We start from the raw sequence: 9,144 nt of genomic DNA on the forward strand, positions 1-9,144 counted from the left end.
CTTCTGCCCATTTTTGTATTGGGTTGTTTGTTTTATTGATATTGAGCTGCATGAGCTGTTCGTAAATTTTGGAGATTAATCCTTTGTCAGTTGCTTCATTCACAAATATATTCTCCCATGCTGAGGGCTGTCTTATGTCTTGTTTATGGTTTTCTTTGCTGTGCAAAACCTTTTAAGTTTCATTACGTCCCATTTGTTTATTTTCTTTTTTATTTCTGTTTCTCTAAGAGGTGAGTCAAAAAGGATCTTGCTGTGATTTATGTGATGGAGTGTTCTGCCTGTGTTTTCCTCTAAGAGTTTTATGGTGTCTGGCATTGCATTTAGGTCTTTAATGCATTTTGAGTTTATTTTTGTTTACGGTGTTAGGGAGCATTCTAATTTCATTCTTTTACATGTAGGTGTCCATTTTTCCCAGCACCACTTAATGAAGAGGCTGTCTTTTTTCCATTGTATATTCTTGCCTCCTTTATCAAAAATAAGGTGACCATAGGTGCATGGGTTTATCTCTGAGCTTTGTATCCTGTTCCATTGATCTATATTGCTGTTTCTGTGTCAGTACCATACTGTCTTGATTTCTGTAGCCTGTAGTATGGTCTGAAGTCACGGAGGCTGATTCCTCCAGCTCCGTTTTTCTTTCTCAAGATTGCTTTGGCTATTCAGGATCTTTTGTGTTTCCATACAAATTGTGAAATTTTTGTTCTAGTTCTGTGAAAGATGCCATTCGTACTTTGATAGGGATTACATTGAATCTGTAGATTGTTTTGGGTAATATAGTCTTTTTCACAGTGTTGATTCCTCCAATCCAAGATCATGGTATATCTCTCCATCTCTTTGTATCTTCTTTAATTTCTTTCATCAATGTCTTATAGTTTTCAGCATACAGGTCTTTTGTCTCTTAGGGTAGGTTTATTCCTAGGTATTTTATTCTTTTTGTTGCAGTGGTAAATGGGAATGTTTCCTAAATTTCTCTTTCAGATTTTTCATCATTAGTATATAGGAATGCTAGAGAGGTCTGTGCATTAATATTGTATCCTGCTACTTTACCAAATTCATTGATAGCTCTAATAGTTTTCTGGTGTCATCTTTAGGATTCTCTGTGTATAGTATCATGTCATCTGCACACAGTGGCAGCTTTACTTCTTCTTTTCCGATTTGAATTCCTTTTATTTCTTTTTCTTCTGTGATTGCTGTGGCTAAAACTTCCATAGCTATGTTGATTAATAGTGGTGAGAGTTGACAACCTTGTCTTGTTCCTGATATTGGTGGATATGGTTTCACTTTTTCACCATTGAGAACGATGTTGGCTGTGGGTTTGCCATATATGCCATTTATTATGTTGAGGTAGGTTCCCTGTATGCCCACTTTCTGGAGAGTTTTTATCATAAATGGATGTTGAATTTTGTCAAAAGCTTTTTCTGCATCTTTTGAGATGATCCTATGGTTTTTGTCCTTCAATTCGTTAATATGGTTTATCGCATTGATTGATTTGCATATAATGAAGAATCTTTGCATTCCTGGGATAAACCTCACTTGATAATGTTGTATGATCCTTTCAATGTGCTGTTGGATTCTGTTTGCTAGTATTTTGTTGAGGATTTTAGCATCTATGTTCATCAGTGATATTGGTCTGTAGTTTTCTTTTTTGGTGACCTGTTTGTCTCGTTTTGATATCAGGGTGATGAGTTCGGGAGTGTTCCTCCCTCTGCTATATTTTGGAAGAGTTTTAGAAGGATAGATGTTAGCTCTTCTCTAATTGTTTGATAGAATTTGCCTGTGAATACAGCTGGTCCTGGGCTTTTGTTTGTTGGAAGATTTTTAATCACACTTTCAATTTCAGTGCTGTGATTGGTCTGTTTATATTTTCTGTTTCTTGCTGGGTCAGTCTCAGATGATTGTGCTTTTCTAAGAATTTGTCCATTTCTTCCAGGTTGTCCATTTTATTGGCATATAGTTACGTGTAGCAATCTCTTGTGATCCTTTGTATTTCTGCAGTGTCAGTTGTTACTTCTCCTTTTTCATTTCTAATTCTATTAATTTGAGTCTTCTTCCTTTCTTTTCTTGATGAGTCTGGCTAGTGGTTATTAATTTTGTTTATCTACTCACAGAACCAGGTTTTAGTTTTATTAATTTTAGATATTGTTTCCTTCATTTGTTTTTCATTTATTTTTGATCTGATGTTTATGATTTCTTTCCTTCTGTTAACTTTGGGTTTTTTTTGTTCTTGTTTCTCTAATTGCTTTAGGTGTAAGGTTAGATTGTTTATTTGAGATATTTCTTGTTTCTTGATGTAGGATTGTATTTCTATAAACTTCCCTCTGAACTGCTTTTGCTTCATCTCATAGTTTTTGGGTTGTTGTGTTTTTATTGTCATTTGTTTCTAGGTGTTTTTTGATTTCCTCTTTGATTTCTTCAGTGATCTCTTGGTTGTTTAGTAGTGTAATTTTTAGCCTCCACGTGTTTGTATTTTTTACACATTTTTTTCCTGTAATTGATATGTAGACTCATAACCTTGTAGTCATAAATGATAGTTGATATGATTTCAATTTTCTTACATTTACCAAGGCTTGACTTGTGACCCAAGATATGTTCTTTCCTGGCGAATGTTCCCTGAGCACTTGAGAAGAAAGTGTACTCTTCTGTTTTTGGACGGAATGTCCTATAAATATCAATTAAGTCCATCTTGTTTAATGTATCATTTAAAACTAGTGATTCCTTATTTATTTTCATTTTGGATGATCTGTCCATTGGTGAAAGTGGGGTGTTAAAATCCCCTACTATGATTGTGTTACTGTCGATTTCCCCTTTTATGGTTGTTAGCATTTGCCTTATGTATTAAGGTTCTCCTATGTTCGGTGCATAAATATTTACAGTTGTTGTATCTTATTCTAGGATTGATCCCTTGATCATTATGTAGTGTCCTCCTTTGTCTCTTGTAATAGTCTGTATTTTCAAGTTTATTTTGTCTGATATAAGAATTGCTACTCCAGCTTTCTTTTGATTTCCACTTGCATGGAATCACTTTTTCCATCCCCTTACTTTCAGTCTGTATGAGTCCCTAGGTCTGAACTGGTTCTCTTGTAGACAGCATATATACGAGTCTTGTTTTTGTATCCATTCAGCCAGTCTATGTCTTTTGGTTGGAACATTTATTCCATTTACATTTATGGTAGTTATCGATCTGTGTGTTCCTAGTACCATTTTCTTAATTGTTTTGGGTTTGTTATTGTAGCTCTTTTCCTTCTCTTGTGTTTCCTACCTAGAGAAGTTCCTTTAGCATTTGTTGTACAGCTGGTTTGGTGGTGCTGAATTCTCTTAGCTTTTGCTTGTGTGTAAAGGTTTTAATTTCTCCGTCGAATCTGAATGAGATCATTGCTGGGTAGAGTAATCTTGGTTGTAGGTTTTTTGCTTTCATCACTTTAAGTATGTTCTGCCACTCCCCTCTGGCTTGCACAGTTTCTGCTGAAAGATCAGCTTTTAACCTTATGGGGATTCCCTTGTATGGTATTTGTTGCTTTTCTCTTGCTGTTTTTCATATTTTTTGTTTGTATTTAATTTTTGATAGCTTGATTAATATGTGTCTTGACATGTTTCTCCTTGGATTTATGCTGTATGGGACTCTCTGTGCTTCCTGCACTTGCTTGACTATTTCCTTTCCCACATTAGGGAAGTTTTCAAATATAATCTCTTCAAATATTTTCTGAGTCCCTTTTTTTTCCTCTTCTTCTGTTGCGGCCCCTGTAATTCGAATGTTGGTGCATTTAATGTTGTCCCAGTGGTCTCTGAAACTGTCCTCAATTCTTCTCATTCTTTTTTCTGTATTCTGCTCTGTGGTAATTATTTCCACTATTTTATCTTCCAGGTCACTTATCCTTTCTTTGGCCTCAGTTATTCTGCTCTTGATGCCTTCTAGGGAATTTTAAATTTCATTTATTGTGTTGTTCATCATTGTTTGTTTGCTCTTTAGTTCTTCTAGGTCCTTGTTAAACGTTTCTTGTATTTTCTCCATTTCATTTCCATGATTTTGGATCATGTTTTCTATCATTACTCTGAATTCTTTTTCAGGTAGACCTCCTATTTCCTCTTCATTTGTTTGGTCCGGTGGGTTTTTATCTTGCTCCTTCATCTGCTGTATATTTCTCTGTCTTTTCATTTTGCTTAACTTACTGTGTTTCAGGTCTCCTTTTCACAGGCTGCAAGTTCGTCATTCACATTGTTTTTGGTATCTTCCTCCAGTGGTTAAGGTTGGTTCAGTGTGTTGTGTAGGCTTCCTGGTGGAGGGGAGTGGTGCCAGTGTTCTGGTAGATGAGGCTGGATCTTGTCTTTCTGGTGGGCAGGACCGTTTCTGGTTGTGTTTGGGGTTTCTGTGAACTTATTATGATTTTAGGCAGCCTCTTTGCTAATGGGTGTGATTGTGTTCCTGTGTTGCTAGTTCTTTGGCAAAGGGTGTCCAGCACTGTAGCTTGCAGGTCGTTGAGTGGAGCTGGGTCTTAGCATTGAGATGGAGGTCTCCTAGAGAACTTTTGCTGTTTGATATTACATGGCTCTGGGAGGTCTCTGGTGGGACAATGTCCTGGATTCAGCACTCCCACCTCAGAGGCTCAGGCCTGACAGCTGCCCGCAGCACCAAGACCCTGTCAGCCACACAACTCAGACGAAAAGGGAGGAAAAATAAAGAAAGAAAGAAAGAAAAATAAAATAAAGTTATTAAAATGAAAAATAATTTGTTATTAAAATTAAAAAATAAAAAATTAATTATAAAAAAGAAAGAAAGAAAGAAGAGAGCAACCAAACCAACAAACAAATCCAGCCATAATAACAAGCGCTAAAAACTATACAAAAAAAAAGAAAAAATCGACAGAACCCTAGGCAAATGGTAAAAGCAAAGCTATACAGACAAAATCACACAAAGAAACATATATATACACACTTGCAAAGGGAGAAAAAGGAAAAATATAAATATGTAAAAAAAAGTAAGAGAGCAACCAAATCAATAAACAAATCTACCAATGATAATAAACTCTAAATACTGAACTAAGATAAACATAAAATCAGAAACAATTTAGATGCAGAAAGCAAACCCCAAGTCTACAGTTGTTCCCAAAGTCTGCTGCCTCTATTTTGGGATGATTCCTTGTCTATTCAGGTATTCCACAGGGGCAGGGTACTTCAATTTGGTTGTTGAGATTTAATCCGGTACTTCTGAGGCTGCTGGGAGAGATTTCCCCTCCTCTTCTGTGTTCTCACAGCTCCTGGGGTTCAGCTTTGGATTTGGCCCCACCTCTGTGTGTAGGTCACCTGAGGCCGTCTGTTCCCTGCCCAGACAAGACGGAGTTAAAGGAGCAGCTGATTAGGGGGCTCTGGCTCACTCATGCCAGGGAGAGGAAGGGTTATGGAATGCGGGGTGTGCCTGCAGCGGCAGAGGCTGGCATGACATTGCAACAGCCTGAGGCACGACGTGTGTTCTCCCGGGGAAGTTGTCCCTGGATCATGGGACCCTGGCAGTGGCGGGCTCCACAGGCTTCTGTGAGGAGAGTTGTGGATAGTGGCCTGTGCTTGCACAGAGGCTTCTTGGTGGCTGCAGCAGCAGCCTTAGTGTTTCACGCCCATCTCTGGTGTCCACACTGATAGCTGTGGCTTGTGCCCTTCTCTGGAGCTCATTTAGGCAGTGCTCTGAATCCCCTCTCCTCACGCACCCCAAAACAATGGTCTCTTGCCTCTTAGGCAGTTCCAGACTTTTCCCTGGATTCCCTCCCTGCTAGCTGTGGCACACTAGTCCCCTTCAAGCTCTGTTCACACAGCCAAACCCAGTCCTCTCCCTGGGATCTGAACTCCGAAGCCCAAGCCTCAGCTCCCAACCCCCACCCTTCCCGGCGGGTGAGCAGACAAGCCTCTCAGGCTGGTGAGTGCTGGTCGGCACTGATCCTCTGTGCAGGAATCTCTCCGTTTTGCCCTCTGCACCCCTGTTGCTGGACTCTCCTCCATGGCTCTGAAGCTTTCCCCCCGCCCACCCGCCATATCCGCCAGTGAAGGGGCTTCCTAGTGTTTGGAAACTTTTCCTCCTTCATAGCTCCCTCCCAGAGGTGCAGGTCCCACCTCTATTCTTTTGTCTCTGTTTTTTCTTTTTTCTTTTGCCCTACCCAGGTACGTGGGGAGTTTCTTGTCTTTTGGAAAGTCTGAGGTCTTCTGCCAGTGTTCAGTAGGTGTTCTGTAGGAGCTGTTCCACATGTAGATATATTTTTGATGTATTTGTGGGGAGGAAGTTGATCTCCACGTCTTACTCCTCTGCCATCTTGAAGCTATCTCAAGCCTAACTGATGTAACAGAAGAAAAATACCCAATTCCCCTCTACCATCTTGTGCCACCTAAGTGTAGGATAAAACTGAAGGATTTGTTAAGTTTATAGTGCAGGTATACTGGCTCACAAAGATTGAGACCAAATCATAGAACTATAGAACACATCCCCTCCCGCCACATTTCTAACATATTACTAAAGGTGTTACCACAGTTCCTTTTATCCAGTACATCATGTCCAGTTTTTAATAAAAAATGATGAGGCATACTAAAAGACAAAAAATAACAGTTTGAAGAAACAGAGCAAGCATCAGAACCAGAGTCAGATATGGCAGGAATGCTAGTATTAATATACCAGCAATTTAAAATAATTATGATTTTCATTAGGGTATAGTTGTTTTAAAATTTTGTGTTAGTTTCTGCTGTACAGTGAAGTGAATCAGCTATATGTATACATATATCCACTCTTTTGGGGATTTCCTTCCCATTTAGGTCACCACAGAGCACTGAGTAGAGTTCGCTGTGCTATACAACAGGTTCTCATTAGTTATCTATTATATATATATTAGTACATATATGTCAATCCCAATCTCCCAATTCATCCCAGCCCGCCTTTCCTGCCTTGGTGTCCATATGTTTGTTCTCTACGTCTGTGTCTCTATTTCTGCCTACCAAACAGGTTCATCTGTACCATTTTTCTAGATTACACATATATGCATTAATATACGATATTTGTTTTTCTGTTTCTTACTTCACTCTGTATGACAGTCTCTAGGCCCATCCACGTCTCTACAAATGACCCAATTTCGCTCCTTTTTATAGCTGAGTAATATTCCATTGTATATATGTATGCTAAGGGCTCCAGTGGAAAAAGTAGGCAACATGTAAGAACATGTGAGTGATGCAAGAAGAGAAAAGGAAATTCTAAAAAGAATCAAAAAGAAATGCTAGAGTAAAAAGCACTGTGACAGAAATGAAGAATGCTTTTAATGGGCTCATTGATAGACTAGACACAACTGAGGAAAGAATCTCTGAGCTTGAGTATATGTCAGTAGAAACTTCCAACACTGAAAAGCAAAGAGAAGAAAAAAAAACTGAAAAAAAGAGCAGAACAGAATGTCTAAGAACTGTGGGACAAGTATAAAAAGTGTATCATATATGTAAGGTAATATCAGAGGGAGAAGAAAGAAAAGAAAAGAAATATTTAAAGCAATAATGACTGAGAATTTCCCCATATTAATGTAAGAAACCACACCACAGATCCAGGAATCTCTGAGAACACCAAGCAAGATTAATGCAAAACAAAAACAAAGACAAAAACAAAACAACAACAACAAACCTCCCCCATATCCCTACATCTAGGCATATTATATTCAAACTGAAGAAAATCAAAGATAAAGAAAAACTCCTGAAAGAAGCCAGAGGAAAAAAACACCTGACCAATAAAGGAACAAAGATAAGAGTTCTAGTCAGAATGCATGCAAACAAGAAGAGAGTGGATTTAAATCTTTAAAGTGTTTATAGTAAAGAAAAATACCAGTCTAGAATTCTGTTTCCTGCAAAATTGTCCTTGAAAAGTTAAGTAGAAATAAAGACATTCTCAGATAAACAAAAATCGAGGAAGTTTGTTGTCATTAGCTCTGCCTTGTAAGAAAGGCTAAAAGAAGTTGTTCAGAGAGAAGGAAAATGATATAGGTCAGAAACTTGAATCTGTATAAAGAAAGTAAGAGCAATGGAGAAGAAATAAATGAAGGTAAAGTAAAAACTTTTATTTTTCTTATTAATTTATCTAACAAATAACAGTTTGCTCAAAATAATATCAGTGATGTATATGATGATTATAGCTTGTGGTTAAGCAAAATGAATGACATCAATGATACAAAGAATAAGAGGGATGAATTAGGAATACTTTGTTATTACTTACTAGAATGGAGAAAGTAGTATGAAATCCCAGCAAAATTCTAGAATGAATTACTAAATAGATGGTTGTGCTACCTGTAATGCCATATAGTGTTATTTGAAAAGCGGACTTGGATTAGTTATAAATGTACATTGCAAACTCTGGGGCAACCACTGAAAAAAAAGTTAATAGGCTAAGAAAGGAGAGAAATAGAATCATATGAAGCCACATATAGATTAAATATAAAGGAATGGAGAAAGATGCACCATGCTAACACTAATCGAAAGAAAGCTGGAGTAGCTATATTAATTTCAGACAGAGCCAACTTGAGAGCAAGGAAAATTATCAGGGATAAAGTGGGGCATTACATAATGATAAAGGGGTCAATTCCCCACAAAGGCATAAGAATTCTTAATGTGTATGTGCCTAACAACAGAACTTCAAAATGCATGAGACAAAGTGCAAGACAAATCAACAAATTTTAATGTGATAGAGCAATAAAAGGCCATTGAGCCCAGTGAAGAAATATTCACATGACTTACCTTCTGTCCTGGTCCCAGAACCTATAAAGGTGAACCCACTGGAGCTGGCTGGGTGAGAAGAGGAAAGTTTATTCCAAAAGGAACTATCTGAGGGATCATAAGGATTTCTAAACATGGAAAAGGGAAAAATAATCATGTGTTGAAAAATCAGTTTTACATTTTTTCAGGTCTGAAGAAAGAACAAGGCACATGTAATAGAACCCAACTGTTGGAGGATATCAAAAGGGAATTTTCAGGTTATTTCTTATACAACCTAGCTGTTCAAATTATCATACAGTCATTTCTACCTCTTCTAAACAAAAAGATTTTTAACCTTCAAAAAAAGGTAATTGATATAGTTAAGATTCCACATTGCAACCAACCTTTAAGAAGCTATCATTTGTTGAATTTTGGTATAACATCAAAGATTAT

General features: G+C 37.6%; 1 non-coding gene across 1 annotated transcript; it reads left to right on the forward strand.

Moving 5' to 3' along the window:
* Nucleotides 1-8,703: 8,703 nt before the first annotated feature.
* Nucleotides 8,704-8,829, forward strand: LOC133082789 (small nucleolar RNA SNORD22). Its single transcript, XR_009699010.1, has one exon. It is a non-coding gene; the product is annotated as a small nucleolar RNA SNORD22 (small nucleolar RNA).
* Nucleotides 8,830-9,144: the final 315 nt, after the last annotated feature.

This window comes from Eubalaena glacialis, chromosome X (genome assembly GCF_028564815.1).
Source record: "Eubalaena glacialis isolate mEubGla1 chromosome X, mEubGla1.1.hap2.+ XY, whole genome shotgun sequence".
Taxonomy (NCBI): Eukaryota; Metazoa; Chordata; class Mammalia; order Artiodactyla; family Balaenidae; genus Eubalaena; species Eubalaena glacialis.